This window comes from Triturus cristatus, chromosome 10, assembly GCF_964204655.1.
Source record: "Triturus cristatus chromosome 10, aTriCri1.1, whole genome shotgun sequence".
NCBI classification, from domain to species: Eukaryota; Metazoa; Chordata; class Amphibia; order Caudata; family Salamandridae; genus Triturus; species Triturus cristatus.
Window position 1 is genome coordinate 97188388 of NC_140593.1, and position 19167 is coordinate 97207554.

General features: G+C 50.9%; 1 protein-coding gene across 4 annotated transcripts in view; it reads left to right on the forward strand.

The window, feature by feature from the left end:
* The window catches only part of RARB (retinoic acid receptor beta), a 1132713-nt gene that overhangs the window by 988122 nt on the left and 125424 nt on the right, over positions 1–19167 (forward strand). The gene's annotated exons all lie outside the window — the stretch shown is intronic.

Below are 19167 nucleotides of genomic sequence, written 5' to 3' on the forward strand. Positions count from 1 at the left end.
ATGAACAGGCGCCCATCTGTTTACACACACCTGCACAATTAAAACATTATTTTTTAAATACCTGCTGATGGCTGGCTGCGTTGATCCCGCACTGGCTGACTCGCCTTCCCCTGCCCACTTAGGGCCAGATACATCAAAGGGTATTGTATGTCTATAGGAAAATGTGTTCATGTATATGGCCCATAGCTCCCAGCTGCGGGTCCCATAACACGGCATGGCCTGTGTTACTTGTACACTTTGAATAGCAATGCAGGGCCTGAGCTTGTGAGTATTACTGTCACTGTTGTGTGGGGCCAGGCCCAACAACTGTGTATAGAAGACTGATGCACAGTGCTCTGTTGACAACCAGGGGGCAATGTTGCACTTAGATTTTCCCATTTAAAGCACTGGGCAGCACCCAAACCCCCCACGGACGAGCCACACCTGATGTTACGTGGGAGCCCTTCTCGAGGGATGGATGCCTGCAGAAGAAGGCGCTCTCTACCAGTGGGCCAGACCTGCTTATGCGACTCTTTCCCGCCCACACCGCTGTGGACACATCTGTGCCCACACAAGGGTCATTTCTGAGCAGCCTAGAAGGTGCCTGTGATAAAGGTGATGGGACATCGGATACTGGCATCACCCCTGATGGAGTAACGGAGATGGGTAGAATTAGGCTTCACGCGTGAATCCTGGCATAGAGACTGGCAAGGACAAATATTCTAACTAAAGGTGAAGCAATGAATACTGGCATGAAATTAACGAGTCATCAACAGTAGTATAATTTATCACAGGGCAAAACATTAACAAATCATTTTGAGGTAATGTATAGAGGCTTATAAAATGTTGGGCGATTAACACTGACATAAAGAATGCTGAGGTGATACATGCTGCTATGCATCACCAGGAGGCAAAAAACCGACTTAACTAACCGTGATGCAATAAATACATAACGAGGCAATAATTATTGGCATTAATAATGAGACATTAAACACTGGCTTAAAAATATCGGGGCAATAAACAGACATGAATAATGGTACATCACATGCAAGCTTAGATAACGAGCAGGCAATAAATTGTCAAAAATAATGACGCAGCAACAAACATATAAAAGATGCAAACATGATTTACAACGAAGGAGCAGTAAAATACTGGCACAAGTTTGAAATGCTAGCGTAAAGTAGGCAAACTGCCTTAAATCACAATGGGGTGATAAAAATGGCGTCGATAATGATGAAATAGTGGGAATTGGCTTAATTATTGACGACGGCAATCAACACGGCACAATGAGTGATGGGTGAGCACATGTTGTCCTACATCATAATGAGGCGGCCATTACAGCTATAAATAATGATCAGAACTGGTGTCTGGCTTAATTTGTGGCGGAGTTATGTATCCACAAAAAAGCTATATCAGTATTTTTATTTATTTTTATTTGAGAAGTTTTATATAGTGGTGGCTAGACCCAGAGGTATCAGAGCGCTTCACATGAAGAATAATGTTTACAAAAGAACAGTGTTACATAGTTACAGTAGTTTCAAAAGCATAACAAAGCACCAAAGAAAGACGGTGTTCAATAAATAACATCCGTTGGTGGTGCAAAAAATAACATGGAAGACAAGTCCTGAGAAGCACAGAAGGCAGAGGGGGAAAAGCAGGGCGGTAGGAATACGTAACGAGTCTAGGAAGACCGGTCTTGGTGATGAAAACCTCCGTGGATACCAACAAAGTTAGGGTAAGTAAGTCAAACAAGACCGGAGCCTCAGAGGGGGTTGACAAAGGGCGAATTGACAATCTGGCGGTAAAGGGCGCAGACCTGTGTCGAGGAACAATCAGGGGGACCTTCGGATCCGCAATAGGGAGGAGCCAGGACAAAGACCCTATAAACTGACTGGACAAGATGGCGGGATTGCGGGTCGACAAAAGTCCGAATAAGAAGCCAGCATTAAAGAACCTACCCCAAAAGCGGAGATGAATGGGGAAGGCAGTTCAGGAGGGAGAAAAGGTAAAGGGACGCAGCTCACTCTCGGGGTCCCCCAATTCAGAGGACGTCAGTACGGGCATTGAGACAATCGTCTCGGAAGAGGAAGGCAGTTGCTGAGCCAGGAGAAACTCGGAGAAAAAGTAAAGCGGGTTCAATGGTGCAGTACAGCAGCGTCGTGTGGTAATCTTTGCTGCGTTCACGTCGAATCTCAGTCCTGTGCAGCGGGAAGCCAGGAAATCGCGACTCAGGTCCGGAAAGTCAGGCTAGGGTTGGAGGAGAGAGAGATCCTCCGCCATATCTCAAGCAGCCATCCAGTAAGAAAGAAGATCCACGTCATCTTAGTATCTCATCAGGGAGGCAGGGAAAGGAAGCGACACCGCGGAGAAGATGAGGAGAGCTGTGCCCGAAGATCGGCTGGGTAGGTGACAGCTGAGGCGGCAAAAGCCGGAGCCAGTATTCCCTATAGCCGATCAAGCCGCTCCACCGAGCCAAGATGGCTCGTTCTCCGCGGTCGGGACCTTGATCACGCCTTCATCTGAGGATCTCGAGCCACAAAGCCGTAGATTGGAGGGACGAGGACCGCAGTCGAAGCATGACCCCAGGTGAGTACAGGGGTCCGGGTAGGAGGTAGATATCAGGATATTAAGGCCAAAAAGGCCATCCCTCGTCGGGATCTCCCGGCCGGAGCTCCTCACCTGTCGGCCATCTTCCTTCCTGATGTCTATCTCTTTTTACAGCCCCTGGGAGATGATGGCATTCTTTCAGGCCAACATGTATAGCTAAACCAAAGGGGATGATGGACGGAGTGTTGAACAATGCAAGCACTCACCCCCAGTCAACTGATCTGGGTTTAATCCATCATCATTCTTTAGCTCACTCCGCCACATGTATAGCTGGCAGTCACTGATGTATCCTACACCGACCATGCCTCTATTACTCAGTTACCAAATATCACTCCAGCACTTCCTCTAGGTACTGTTGGTAATTAGACAGGGTACCTCACAAGCACCAAACAGGGATAGTGCCCCGAATCAGTGGTCAACTCCTGATCTTTGTGATCATTGGTAGTGCTTAGAATCCATGAATACCTGTACAACCGCTAGCTGGACCCTTCACAACCTCTGGCAACTGGTAGCCCTCTAAGTAGCTACCACAGGGGTCGCAACTTTTTACAAGAGGCCCTGTACTGTCCCTCATTCAAATTGGTTGCAAATAAAGTATCTTGATATCCATGCTACATTGTGGTTCATGTTTATTATCCCACTTAGAGATACAATTGTGTGGAAGGTTACTTAAGTCTACTTATACTCAGTGTGTGCTTACTTCTCCACCAACCAAAAACACACACTATACACCCTTGCAAAGCTCTATTGACATGTTTCAGCACCAATTTCCACACACCTGGTACATTCATCAGGACCAAGTTGATGAGCTACAATTCATGAACTTGGTTAAGACAGTTCAAGCAAAGCTGGCATCCGGCTGACATATAAGCACCCACTGAGGGCATACTTATTACCCCATGCAGATCAGCTCTCCTAGCCATGGCATCTATAAGAAACCACACAAAGCATGTATGGCTCATGCTTACATCATACTGAAGATACAATGGTTGCACTTGGTACATGCCATAAAAACACTTTGTTATAACACCTCATGCTTCACCCAAGACATTTCGGAGACTCTTAACAGACACCAACATTGGAGGGCATTCCTGGAGGTGCACAAAATGCTAGTGGGCAATCCCACTACTAGAAGCTAATGCTAGGCCCCTTATTACGGTTACGGCGGTCCATAGGCCCACTGTACCCATGGTGGTGGTCCGGCTACAGCCACACTGCGGGACCACCCGCAGTATTATGACTGCGGCGGTCAGACCGCCACAAGAACACTGGCACCGCTGGGATCAAGGATCTCGATAGGCCGGCGGTCTTTCACCGGCAGAATATGCTGGCAGTCCCGCAGCTATCACCGCAGAGCATATTCTGAGTTGCCATCTTACCCCCCTTTTCAGGGTGGCATAATACCAACAAAGTGGGCCCTGACAGGGTCCCCTGCCAGATTTGGTCCTGGAGGTGCGTGCGGGGGGGCACAAGAAGTGCCCCCCTGGATTTGCACCCCCTATTCCTGCACGGTGTGGCACATATGCCACACCGCGCAGGAAGGTGCAGTCGGTGACTGTGGCAGTCTGCATGATAGGCTCTTCTGTGTGCCTAACAGACCGCTGCTGCCAGACCACAACAGGACCGCCCGCCAGACCGGAATTTAACTCCTAATCTGGTGGGCAGTCACACCACGGCTGTGGGGGTCCTACAGCAGACAGCGCATTGCATCGTCCACTGTAGGACCGCCTTAGTTGTAATAAGGCCCTTAGACACTAGAGGCGATCATCAGTTCACAACAGCAGTCGGCAGTTGCACTGGACTGAGCTTTGCCAAGATGGCAGTGTGGCACCTGTTCCCAGACATGGAAACTGAGCATCACCTAACTCACCATTTCAAAAGGGGTGGGCTCCTGGATTTCTTTAGGTGGAAAGCTGTTGTATGGGCCCATTGAAGAACTCTAGGGACAGGAATCACCCAACCTCAAGCTGAGTGACCACAGTACAACCTCTCCACCACTGGTACTTGTATTTTCTATGCTTTTCTAAAGTCGCAAACGCCGTTGTGTCTGCCAAAGACCATATCCAGTGTCGGCTGGGCTGGGGAGAAGAAGCTGATGAGTTCATACATTTAAGGATTTTATAAGGATCAAGGAAATGTGGCCCAAGTTTGGGGTGTCTCTCCTTAAGGGGTAAAAACGGGGCGATAACCAGACCTTATTCCCAACAACAAAGGTTGGAGCAGAACGTCTGTTCAGCTCATTTCTCCATCTCATCCTCAGTATCTACCAAGGCTTCTCCAAATTTGCAAATAATTTGAGGCTGCAGGTTCCAATGAATCTGTTGAAACGATTTCAGGAGTCATCCTAGAAGGAAAACATTAGGCACAAAAAAAGGTGGGTTTGTAATTGCCCAGTGTAATCTATTGTTCTACACAAAACCAGCATAGGTCAAAAGTGACACCCAATAATTATATAATGCTTTACAGATGTATCATAGAAATTGTTCTAAAGTCTGATTGATGTGTTCAGTCAAGACAATATACTGGGGATGAAATCCTGACGATAATATCCATGAAATACCTAAAGCTGAACAGACTGCTTTCCAGAACTTTGAAATGTTTTGTGGGCCACTATCAGGGTCAGACTGGCTACCGGGCTTTCCTTAATAAACAATGCAAAACAAATGTTTAAAAAAGGACGCTTTAAAGCTATTTGTTTTGAATTGCTTATTTAGAAGCACCATCATCTCCCCAGCAACAAAATCAGTCCCTCAGCAGTGAACCTGGACCCCACTCTGTCACCACAGCAAAAAACACCCGGTAGCCAGTCCGGCTCTGGACTCTATCGGAAATAATGGTTGTGGTAATCCATGCAAGCAAAAAATGTTTTTGATGACACATTGAGCCATTACTTCAGCAGATGATATTTTCTTGAAAGCCAAAAAATGTGCCATTTTAGAAAAAACTGGCAGCTGTGACCTTACATCAGTGTTACCTTCGGAAGTGGGTAGTTCCATAATGAAATCAGTCGAGATGGTGTGCCATGGTCTGGGTGCTACTGGTAATAGATGCACCATCCGGGATCCGGGAGACCACAGTAGGTGCCATGCGGGTGCTGCTTCATGACCAAAATTTGTGATTCGAGGAGCGCACTCCTCCCGCATCCTGAGCAGCGATTATACTCAGCCATAGTGTCTTTTTTCGCTGCGGTGTCCGCCAATGTGTAGACACCTGTTCCACACACCTTAGCGAGTGTGTAGGTAATTAACATTTTAATTTTTTCACCTATCACGTGGCACCTTTCACTTTGCCACTCACCTCACTCACTGGTCCTGACGAAAGCCTCTTGACACCCTGATGTGGGCTGAAACATGTAGACCTACCACACATACAACTATTAGAAACTAATTTCTTTCGTAGTTGCACCACATAGTCTCATTTTTAACATATCCTGAGCCGCCAATAATAAACTTTCCACGGCAAGGATTCTCAGAGATATTTTTAAACCTTCACTACATCACATCCTTGCACCACACCCGCTCCGCTATAGTCAGGCGTCGTAGCACAACCGGGGGGCATTCGGCCACCCGGTTGGGACCTCTATGATGAAGCATGACACCAACTAGGTTGGTGTGTGAGGGGTCTTTTAACTTCCCTAGTGGGTTCCCAAGCACTGTCTCACAGTGATTATACAAACACCACTGGGTTCGTCCAGCTTTGATAAAGCGAATGGATGCAACCAGCCATAGCATCTTGAGTGTGAGGTATTAGATTGAGTACAGATGACTCAAAATGAGGCATAGGAAGAGAGGTCCCTAGTTGAAGCAATATGCAGGCATTATGTGCAGTCAAATGACAATTTTAACCCATGAAGTAATTAAAGTCACAAAACGGGCGAAGTGGGTGACAGTGCAAAGCAACGTGCTCTGTGCTCCTTCATAATTGACACGCGTGATAAATGTGATCATCTTATGTGTGAAAATATCAAGAACAACACCGCTCGTATAGCAAATCATATATTCAAAAGTGGGTCTGTCGTATAATCAGTCAATGGTGTTTCGATCCTCAACAAATGCCAGAATCATCATTAGGACTCTAACATATATCATGAGCCGGAGACCATATTATCAGGCACTGAGAAGCGTAATAACTCTCCTGCAGACATGGTGAAAGAATTTGTCAGAGTAGGCTTAGGTTCCAAAATGGGCAGCAGAGGCCATGGGGTGGTCGCGTGGGCAGCGGCGGCTGCTTCGCTAAGGCAGAGGGGCATCGCTCCACTGATCTGTGAGCAGTTTCAAAAGGAAAACTAAAATGATAATAACTAATGCTTTCATTTTAGGTTTCCTTCCTGCTTAGGTGCGGTGCGGGGCGGGCGGGTGGGGCAGGACTGGCCAGAGCAGGGGCCGGGGGAGGAGTGTTAAGCACACTCTAAAATGCGCAGGACGGTTTGGCCGGCCCTCTTGCGCCGACCAAACAGTCCTGCCCACTTTGCATGTTCCCCACCCGGCTGCATTACACAGCGTGTTGGGAACATGCACAGTCTCCCGGTCGACATCTGAGCGCCGAACCACGGCGCTCAGACCAATCACAACGCTGTTGTAAGGCAGCGTCGTGATTGGCCAGGAGATTTTGGGAGGCTGTGTTCTTCCTGTTGCGGTGCGAGAAGACGACGGAGGAGAGGCTGCGGCCCGGCGGCACCAGGTAAGTCTTTTATTTTACTTTCATTCCCCCATCCGCTACCCCCGCCACACCACCCCCCTTGAGTAGCAGACACTACTGAGTGTGGGACTATCTGTGAGTGACTGTGTGTGGAATCACCATGAAGCAGGCAGAGGCCAGGGCAAACAGAAACAGGCTACCGGTGCAGGAGCAATGAATCCCCGTTAGCCAGCTATTCAAAACCACCCTGACCCTTGAAGGACTATTGACTCCCGCAGAGAAAGACTTTTCAGTAGCTGGCTTGACCTCGGCGGGGGACCGAACCACTGAATTTTGCAGAGGGAGACTTTTATTCACAGGCTGGAAGGCTGGAAGGGCTCAATTAAATCCTTGAGAGGGTTATTTTTAAACACACATCTCACGCTAAAAGGATTGAACCACTGATCCCTGCGAAGGGGTACTTTTCCACTCCCGTCCTGATCGTGGAAGGACTGAACCACTTAAAGATAGAAAGCGAGACACTTAAAACTAAACCTGAAGCATTTTACATCTGCCTTGACCCTGGGAAAGACTGAAACATTACATTCTGCAGCGGTGAAGTTTTCAATGCACACCTTCACCCTAGGACTGAACCATTGGCTCCAGCAGAGGGAGCGCTTCTTCACCTGCCCTGGCCCTCGAAAGACTAAAGCTTTGTATCCCACAGTGACAGATTTCATGACCCTCGCTTCTTCCTGGAAGTTGTGAAGCCGCTTCCTGTTCAGCACATGGACAGCTCCCGCCTTCCGTAAAATCCTTTACATCAGTAGATGCTTACAAATTACGGCCCTCTGCAGTACCGGAAGTCTGCGTCAGTAGAACAAATGCTCCCGCCCACAAAGCACAGCAGCAACCGCTCCACTGAGCTGCATTAGCTGAATGTTGAACCATGATTCCTGGCATGTGACTCGGCCTCACGGTGTGACCCTGAACGAATAAGGGGACATATTTACAAGGGCTGTATCTCCGCCTTTTTGGTTTTTCAAGCCAAAAAAGCGGAGATAAAACTATTGCCCTATTAACAAGAGGGTGCTAACATGCATTAGCGCATGTTAGCACCCTTTAACCCAGCACCTCCCTTTGCATCTCTAATGAGATACAAAGTGGGCGTCACTGGGCAGGACAACCTTGTAAATATCGCTGATGTTCACATTGCGATATTTACAAGGCTGCCCCAGCATTTTATCACACGTTAGTTTTTTAAGAAAACCGCTGTTTTCTCCGAAAACTAACGTCTGCTAAAAAGCAGACTTACCTATCCCTAACATTGGGGTGGATTATGCTGATACAAGATTATCGCCGTTTTGCAGGGAACATTGCTGGAAAACCAGCGATGTTCCCTGCAAAACGGCGATTTCCCCGCTATCTCTGAAATTTTTATTGCCCTGGAGTAGCGCGTTGTTAATAACGCGTTACCAGGGCGTGAAATTCTAGAAATAGACGGCGATAAATAACAAAGCACTAAGCACGCTTTGCGTTTATTTATCGCCGTCATTGTAGATATGCCCCTACTTCACTTCCCTGTGCCTTTCAAAATCCTTATATACCATAAACGGAAGCGATTAGAATAATGGTGAATGCCAATGTTATGCATTGTATACATTTAAGTGTTTACATCTCGCATGTATGAGGCTTTCTGAAAAGGTCTGTTTCTTGCATCCAACTCTATTTTTACGGACTTGTAAGCTCGGGCGATGGCGCAGTTTGTCACTGGCAAAAAACAGTTTATTTCGGGTTTTAGCCATGTTTTTGCCGTCTTGGCTTGCTCCCTGAGTTTCCTCGCACATTTCACGCAGCCTCCCCTATACTGTGCGCGTGGACGACCTGTCTTATGTGGATAAAAGCTGTAACTTAGGATGTTTCCTAAACATTCCATGGATGACTTTTGACTTACTATACACGGTTCATGGGAAAGCATATACAAACTACCTCACAGTTGTGCTTGTGTTTAAGCCATTTCTTACACCTGCCTCGTTCGGCGTCAGTGCCAGAAAAGAGTGACACCTCGGTTTGCGAAGGGCTCCGTCCCGTCGTCCAGGGCCACCTCGCGCGCGCTGCCCATCGCCAACAGGTCTGAAGTAGAGGGAGTGGTCGAAGTGGGTGGGATCTGAGGGGCATGACGTGCCCATACTTTTTTATACATAAGTAAAACTGTTCACTTACTTTTTGTCAAAGGACAACCGTCTCGAGACGGCCAATGCCAGCAGATGGAATGCTTGAGCTGAAGTACAAAGCAGAGAGTGTCTCCTGTGCTGTGAAACCGAGGGAGGGGCAGACAGCTAAACAGGCCTTCTTGCCAGGGTGCCTGCTTGTCTGAAAGAAATGTAAATGCGTGCAACTGGTTGATCTGCAAATGTAAAGGGTACTTGGAAAACCAGCATTAGCTTCAATAGATGGCATCACTTGAAGCTTTCTTATGACACAAATGTGTTCTCTTTGAGGATATTATCAGGGAGTTACCAGCTCAGCTGTGAAGAGTGTGCTTTTAAAGGGCAGTTATAAAAACAATTGCACTATGTACCGTCTGGGTATTACTAAAATCTATATTTTGGAAGCACTTTTTTTATATTAAACCTTTTTGCACATATGTAGCAGTCTATCTTATACTGTGTGTATTGCAAGTTTAAAATAATGACTTGCATGTCTATAGTGCTCTCTGTCACAGACTGGGACCTCGTAGCACTAGACATACACAAATCACTATTCTCGACTGCACCAACCACAATTCAATCCTGTGACCCTCTGGGTACTGACACAGACCTGTGCAGGGCATTAACTAATAAAGGTTTCATAATGTGTGACAGTACATTTCCCACTGATTGACATAACTTGCATTTATTTTTCACTGAGGCTATGAAAGACCGAAAAAAGTTACAGAATATTTTGTTTTTTAGCAACACATTTGACCCTGCCCGGATGCTCACTGACCCCACCCCATTGCACCCAGCATCACAGGGCCTCTTTACAATAATTTGATGCACAGCAGCGCAGCAAGCCTTACTAATGTGCTGCCACGCGCCAAAAGAAAACTGCAGAAACAGCGCATTCCTGTCCTTTTCCCCAGTGCTGGTGCACAATGGGCTGCATAAGATACAATGTCTGTTTCCAGAGTGGGTGTGTCAGCACTCTGCATAGGATACAGTGTCTGTTTCCAGAGTGGGTGTGTCAGCACTCTGCATAAGATACAGTGTCTGTTTCCAGAGTGGGTGTGTCAACAGTCTGCATAGGATACAGTGTCTGTTTCCAGAGTGGGTGTGTCAGCACTCTGCATAAGATACCGTGTATGTTTCCAAAGTGTCTGTGCCAGCACTCTGCATAAAATATAGTTTATGTTTCCAGAGTGGGTGTGTCGGCACTCTACATAAGATACAGTGTCTGTGTCCAGTGTGTGTATGCTAGTGCTCTGCATAGGAAACAGTGTCTGTTTGCTGTGTGAGTGCCAGCACTCTGAACTGCATACAGTGTATGTTTAGAGTGTGAGGGACAGCACTCTACATAGGAGATAGTGTCTGTTTGCTGTGTGAGAGCCAGCACTCTGCACAGGATACAGTGTTTGTTTCTAGTGTGTGTATGTCAGCACTCGGCGCAGGATACAGTGTCTGTGTTCAGTGTGTGTGTGCCAGCATTGTGCATAGGATACAGTGTCTGTTTCTACTGTGTACCAGCACTCTGCATAGGATACAGTGTCTATTTCCAGTGTGTGTGTGCTGGCACTCTGCACATAATACAAGGTCTCTTTCTAATCTGTGTGTTTCAGCACTTTGCATAGGATACAGAGTATGTTTCCAGTGTGTGTGTGTGTTTGTGTGCCAGCGCTCTGCATAGGATACAGTGTTTGTTTGCAGTGTGTGTACCAGCACTCTGCATAGGATACCGGGTCTGTCTGCAATGTGAGCGCCAGCACTCTGCATAAGATACAGTGTCTGTTTCCAGAGTGGGTGTGTCAGCACTCTGCATAAGATACAGTGTTTGTTTCCAGAGTGGGTGTGTCAGCACTCTGCATGAGATACAGTGTCTGTTTCCAGAGTGGGTGTGTCAGCACTCTGCATAAGATACAGTGTCTGTGTCCAGTGTGTGTATGCTAGTGCTCTGCATAGGAAACACTGTCTGTTTGCTGTGTGAGTGCCAGCACTCTGCACTGGATGTTTAGAGTGTGAGGAACAGCACTCTGCATAGGAGATAGTGTCTGTTTGCAGTGTGTGTGTGCCAGCACTCTGCATAGGATACAGTGTTTGTTTGCAGTGTGTGTGCCAGCACTCTGCATAAGATACAGTGTATGTTTCCAGTGTCTGTGTGCCAGCACTCTGCAGAGGATACAATGTCTATTACCAGTGTGTGTGTTCTGGCACTCTGCATATGATACAATGTATGTTTCTAATCTGTGTGTGCCAGCACTCTGCATAGGATACTGTATCCAGTGCGTGTGTGTCAGCACTTTGCATAAGATACAGTGTCTGTGTGCAATGTGTGTGTCAGCACTCTGCATCGGATACAGTGTGTGTATGCTAGCAGTGTGCTTAGGATACTGTCTTTGTTTACAGTGAGTGTATACCAGCACCCTGCATAGGATACAGTGGATGTTTCCAGTGTGTGTATGCCAGTATTATGCATAAGATAAAGTTTCTGTTTCTAGGCTTTCTGTGTCAGCACTCCGCATCGGATACAGTGTATGTTTCCAGTGTGTGTATGCTAGCAGTGTGCTTAGTATACTGTGTTTGTTTACAGTGTGTGTATTCCAGCACCCTGCATAGGATACAGTGTATGCTGTCTGTCTGCCTCTGCAAGTGCTATTTATAGAATATAGGGCCTATTTCCAGCCTGTCTGTGCCAGGTCTCTGCATAGGATTCAATGCTTGTTTGCAATATGTGTGTGCCAGCACTTTGCATAAGATACAGTGGATGTTTCCAGTGTGTGTATGCCAGCATTATGCATAAGATAAAGTTTCTGTTTCTAGGCTTTAAGTGCCAGCCCTCTGTATAGGATACAGTGTCTGCTTCCAGGCTGCCTTTGAGAACACTTTACAGATCCTAGTGGTCTGTTTCAATCCTCAGTGCCAACATTAAGTCTATGATGCAAGCAGCAGTTAATGCATACCTGTGCTGTGCACGTGGCAGTGTCTGTTATGAGTCTGGCCCTGTGAGCATTGCACAGATCATATTAAAACACTGGAATGTTGGTAGCTCCATTGAAGACAATGAAGTGCCTCAGGGCTTACAATGGCTGTTTCCACTCTGTCTGGGACAACACTATGCATAAGAGACAGTGTCTGTTTCCAGTTTGCTTGTGCAGGAGCTATGCATAGAATAAAGTGCCTATTTACAGTCTGTCATATCACAGCTCACAAAACCCAATCACAGCCTACAAGCTCCTATCACAGCCTGCAAGGCTCTAACACAGCCTACAAGGCCCTATCACAGCCTGCAAGGCCCTATCACAGCCTACGAGGCCCTATCACACGCTGTGAGGACCTATCACGGCCTGCAAGGCCCTATCACAGCCCACGAGGCGTTATCACTGCCTGCACGGCCCTATCACAGCCTGCAAGGCCCTATCACGGCCTGAGAGGCTCTAACATGGTCTGTGAGGCCCTATTACAGCCTTTGAGGCCCTTTCACAGCCTGTGTGGCCCTATCACAGCCTTCGAGGCTCCAACACAATCTGCAAGGCCCTCTCACAGCTTGCAAGGCCCTATCACGACCTTCTAAGCTCTAACACGGCCTGCGAGGCCCTATCACAGCCTGCGAGACCCTATCACGACCTACAAAGCCCTAACACGGCCTGCAAGGCCCTATCACAGCCTGTGAGGCCCTAACACAGCCTGCGAGGCCCTATCAACGCCTGCGAGGCTCTAACACAGTCTGGGAGGCCTCATCACGGCCTGCAAGGCTCTAACAGCCTACAAGGCCCTATGACAGCCTGCAAGGCCCTATCACATTCTATAAGGCCCTATCACAGCCTGCAAGGCCCTATCACAGCCTGCAAGGCCCTATCACAGCCTGCGAGACTCTAACACAGTCTACAAGGCCCATCACAGCCTGCGAGGCCCTATCACAGCCTGCGAGACTCTAACACAGTCTACAAGGCCCATCACAGCCTGTGAGGCCCTATCACAGCCTGCGAGACTCTAACACAGTCTACAAGGCCCATCACAGCCTGTGAGGCCCTATCACAGCCTGCGAGACTCTAACACAGTCTACAAGGACCATCACAGCCTGTGAGGCCATATCACAGCCTGCGAGACTCTTACACAGTCTGCAAGGCATTATAACGGCCTAAACTGCCCTATCATGGCCTTCAAGGCCCTATCATGGCCTCCAAAGCCCTAACCCGGCCTGCAAGGCCCCATCATGGCCTGCAAGGCCCTATAATGGCCTGCAAGGCCTTATCACAGCCTACAAGGCCCTAACACGGTCTATAAGGCACTATCACATTCTATAAGGTGCTAGCTGAGTCTGCAGGTTTGTATACAGACCCTATAAGACCCTACGACAGACTACTAGACCCCATCACCGTCTGCAGGGCCCCAACACAGTCTGTAAGACCCTATCACAGCCTAATGGGCGGTATAACAGTCTAAAAGACCCTATCCCAGCCTGCAAAGCCTTATCACATTCGGCAAAACCCTATCACAGTTAGCAAGTCTCTAAGGCCAAATCACAGACTACAAGGTACTATCAGAGCAAGCTGGACCCTATAACAGTCCAGAAGACCCCACCTCAGTCTACAAGGCTCTATCCCAGTCTGCTGGACCCTATAACAGCCCAGAAGACCCCACCTCAGGCTGCTAGGGCCTCCGTATTGCAAAACAGACACAATAAATACACACAGCCCAGGCCAAGCTACACTCCTTTTGGTCAGATTACATTCTAAATGACAAATGATAAAACTGTTTACAAATACATTGAGAGCAGGTATAATAAAGGCTTCCTGGACCAATCGGCTGTGACTGACTCATTCCTTTGCGGGTGTGATGGCTCACACCCTCTGGCTCACACCCTCTGGCTCACACCCTCTGGATCACACCCTCTGGCTCACACCCTCTGGATCGCAGCCTCTGGCTCACACCCTCTGGATCGCAGCCTCTGGCTCACACCCTCTGGATCACACCCTCTGGCTCACAGCCTCTGGATCACAGCCTCTGGCTCATACCCTCTGGATCACTCCCTCTGGCCCACACCCTCTGGCCCACACCCTCTGGTTCACAGCCTCTGGCTCACAGCCTCTGGATCGCAGCCTCTGGATCGCAGCCTCTGGCTCACACCCTCTGGCTCACACCCTCTGGATCACACCCTCTGGTTCACAGCCTCTGGCTCACAGCCTCTCTGGATCACACCCTCTGGATCACAACCTCTGGCTCACACCCTCTGGATCACACCCTATGGCTCACACCCTCTGGATCACACCCTCTGGCTCACACCCTCTGGCTCACAGCCTCTGGATCACACCCTCTGGATCACACCCTCTGGATCACACCCTCTGGATCACACCCTCTGGATCACACCCTCTGGATCACAGCCTCTCTGGATCACACCCTCTGGCTCACACCCTCTGGCTCACACCCTCTGGCTCACACCCTCTGGATCACACCCTCTGGATCACACCCTCTGGCTCACAGCCTCTGGCTCACAGCCTCTGGCTCACACCCTCTGGCTCACACCCTTTGGCTCACACCCTCTGGCTCACACCCTCTGGATCACACCCTCTGGATCACAGCCTCTGGCTCACACCCTCTGGATCACACCCTCTGGCTCACACCCTCTGGCTCACACCCTCTGGCTCACACCCTCTGGCTCACACCCTCTGGCTCACAGCCTCTGGCTCACAGCCTCTGGATCACACCCTCTGGATCACACCCTCTGGATCACACCCTCTGGCTCACACCCTCTGGATCACACCCTCTGGCTCACACACTCCTGCTCACAGCCTCTGACTCACACACTCTGGTTCACACCCTCTGGCTCACACCCTCTGGCTCACACCCTCTGGATCACACCCTCTGGATCACACCCTCTGGATCACACCCTCTGGCTCACACCCTCTGGATCACACCCTCTGGATCACAGCCTCTGGCTCACACCCTCTGGATCACAACCTCTGGCTCACACCCTCTGGATCACACCCTCTGGCTCACACCCTCTGGCTCACACCCTCTCTGGATCACACCCTCTGGCTCACAGCCTCTGGATCACACCCTATGGCTCACACCCTCTGGCTCACACCCTCTGGCTCACAGCCTCTGGATCACACCCTCTGGATCACACCCTCTGGATCACACCCTCTGGATCACACCCTCTGGCTCACACCCTCTGGATCACAGCCTCTGGCTCACACCCTCTGGATCACAGCCTCTGGCTCACAACCTCTGGCTCACACCCCTCTGGCTCACACCCTCTCTGGATCACACCCTCTGGCTCACACCCTCTCTGGATCACACCCTCTGGCTCACAGCCTCTGGATCACACCCTATGGCTCACACCCTCTGGCTCACAGCCTCTGGATCACAGCCTCTGGATCACACCCTCTGGATCACACCCTCTGGATCACACCCTCTGGATCACACCCTCTGGATCACACCCTCTGGCTCACACCCTCTGGCTCACACCCTCTGGATCACAGCCTCTGGATCACAGCCTCTGGCTCACATCCTCTGGCTCACACCCTCTGGCTCACACCCTCTGGATCACACCCCCTGGCTCACACCCTCTGGCTCACACCCTCTGGCTCACACCCTCTGGATCACAGCCTCTCTGGATCACAGCCTCTCTGGATCACAGCCTCTCTGGATCACACCCTCTGGCTCACACCCTCTGGCTCACACCCTCTGGCTCACACCCTCTGGTTCACACCCTCTGGCTCACACCCTCTGGATCACACCCTCTGGCTCACAGCCTCTGGCTCACAGCCTCTGGCTCACAGCCTCTGGCTCACACCCTCTGGCTCACACCCTTTGGCTCACACCCTCTGGATCACACCCTCTGGATCACAGCCTCTGGCTCACACCCTCTGGATCACACCCTCTGGATCACACCCTCTGGCTCACACCCTCTGGCTCACACCCTCTGGCTCACACCCTCTGGATCACAGCCTCTGGCTCACACCCTCTGGATCACACCCTCTGGCTCACAGCCTCTGGATCACACCCTCTGGATCACACCCTCTGGATCACACCCTCTGGATCACACCCTCTGCCTCACACACTCCTGCTCACAGCCTCTGACTCACACACTCTGGTTCACACCCTCTAGCTCACACCCTCTGGCTCACACACTCTGGCTCACACCCTCTGGATCACACCCTCTGGATCACACCCTCTGGCTCACACCCTCTGGATCACAGCCTCTGGCTCACACCCTCTGGATCACAACCTCTGGCTCACAACCTCTGGCTCACACCCTCTGGATCACACCCTCTGGCTCACACCCTCTGGCTCACACCCTCTGGCTCACAGCCTCTGGATCACACCCTATGGCTCACACCCTCTGGCTCACAGCCTCTGGATCACACCCTCTGGATCACACCCTCTGGATCACACCCTCTGGATCACACCCTCTGGATCACACCCTCTGGATCACACCCTCTGGATCACACCCTCTGGCTCACACCCTCTAGCTCACACCCTCTGGCTCACACCCTCTGGCTCACACCCTCTGGCTCACAGCCTCTGGCTCACACCCTCTGGCTCACACCCCTCTGGCTCACACCCTCTCTGGATCACACCCTCTGGCTCACACCCTCTGGCTCACACCCTCTCTGGATCACACCCTCTGGCTCACACCCTCTCTGGATCACACCCTCTGGCTCACAGCCTCTGGATCACACCCTATGGCTCACACCCTCTGGCTCACAGCCTCTGGATCACAGCCTCTGGATCACACCCTCTGGATCACACCCTCTGGCTCACACCCTCTGGCTCACACCCTCTGGATCACACCCTCTGGATCACACCCTCTGGCTCACACCCTCTGGCTCACACCCTCTGGCTCACACCCTCTGGCTCACACCCTCTGGCTCACACCCTCTGGCTCACACCCTCTGGCTCACACCCTCTGGATCACAGCCTCTCTGGATCACAGCCTCTCTGGATCACACCCTCTGGCTCACACCCTCTGGCTCACACCCTCTGGCTCACACCCTCTGGCTCACACCCTCTGGCTCACACCCTCTGGATCACACCCTCTGGCTCACACCCTCTGGCTCACACCCTTTGGCTCACACCCTCTGGCTCACACCCTTTGGCTCACACCCTCTGGCTCACACCCTCTGGATCACACCCTCTGGATCACACCCTCTGGATCACACCCTCTGGCTCACAGCCTCTGGCTCACACCCTCTGGATCACACCCTCTGGCTCACACCCTCTGGCTCACACCCTCTGGCTCACACCCTCTGGCTCAAACCCTCTGGCTCACACCCTCTGGCTCACAGCCTCTGGCTCACACCCTCTGGATCACACCCTCTGGATCACACCCTCTGGCTCACACCCTCTGGATCACACCCTCTGGATCACACCCTCTGGATCACACCCTCTGGATCACACCCTCTGGCTCACACACTCCTGCTCACAGCCTCTGACTCACACACTCTGGTTCACACCCTCTAGCTCACACCCTCTGGCTCACACACTCTGGCTCACACCCTCTGGATCACACCCTCTGGCTCACACCCTCTGGATCACACCCTCTGGCTCACACCCTCTGGCTCACACCCTCTGGATCACAGCCTCTGGCTCACACCCTCTGGCTCACACCCTCTGGCTCACAACCTCTGGCTCACAACCTCTGGATCACACCCTCTGGCTCACACCCTCTGGCTCACACCCTCTGGCTCACAGCCTCTGGATCACACCCTCTGGCTCACAGCCTCTGGATCACAGCCTCTGGATCACACCCTCTGGATCACATCCTCTGGCTCACATCCTCTGGCTCACATCCTCTGGCTCACATCCTCTGGCTCACACCCTCTGGCTCACACCCTCTGGCTCACACCCTCTGGATCACACCCTCTGGCTCACACCCTCTGGCTCACACCCTCTGGCTCACACCCTCTGGCTCACAGCCTCTCTGGATTACACCCTCTGGCTCACACCCTCTGGCTCACAGCCTCTCTGGATTACACCCTCTGGATCACACCCTCTGGATCACACCCTCTGGATCACACCCTCTGGATCACACCCTCTGGATCACACCCTCTGGCTCACACCCTCTGGCTCACACCCTCTGGCTCAGACCCTCTGGCTCACACCCTCTGGATCACACCCTCTGGCTCACAGCCTCTGGCTCACAGCCTCTGGCTCACACCCTTTGGCTCACACCCTCTGGCTCACACCCTCTGGATCACACCCTCTGGATCACACCCTCTGGCTCACACCCTCTGGCTCACACCCTCTGGATCACACCCTCTGGATCACACCCTCTGGCTCACAGCCTCTGGCTCACACCCTCTGGCTCACACCCTCTGGATCACAGCCTCTGGCTCACACCCTCTGGATCACACCCTCTGGCTCACAGCCTCTGGATCACACCCTCTGGATCACACCCTCTGGATCACACCCTCTGGATCACACCCTCTGGATCACACCCTCTGGATCACACCCTCTGGATCACACCCTCTGGCTCACACCCTCTGGCTCACACCCTCTGGATCACACCCTCTGGCTCACACCCTCTGGCTCACAGCCTCTGACTCACACCCTCTGGTTCACACCCTCTGGCTCACACCCTCTGGCTCACACCCTCTGGCTCACACCCTCTGGATCACAGCCTCTGGATCACACCCTCTGGATCACACCCTCTGGCTCACAGCCTCTGGATCACACCCTCTGGCTCACAGCCTCTGGATCACACCCTCTGGATCACACCCTCTGGATCACACCCTCTGGATCACACCCTCTGGATCACACCCTC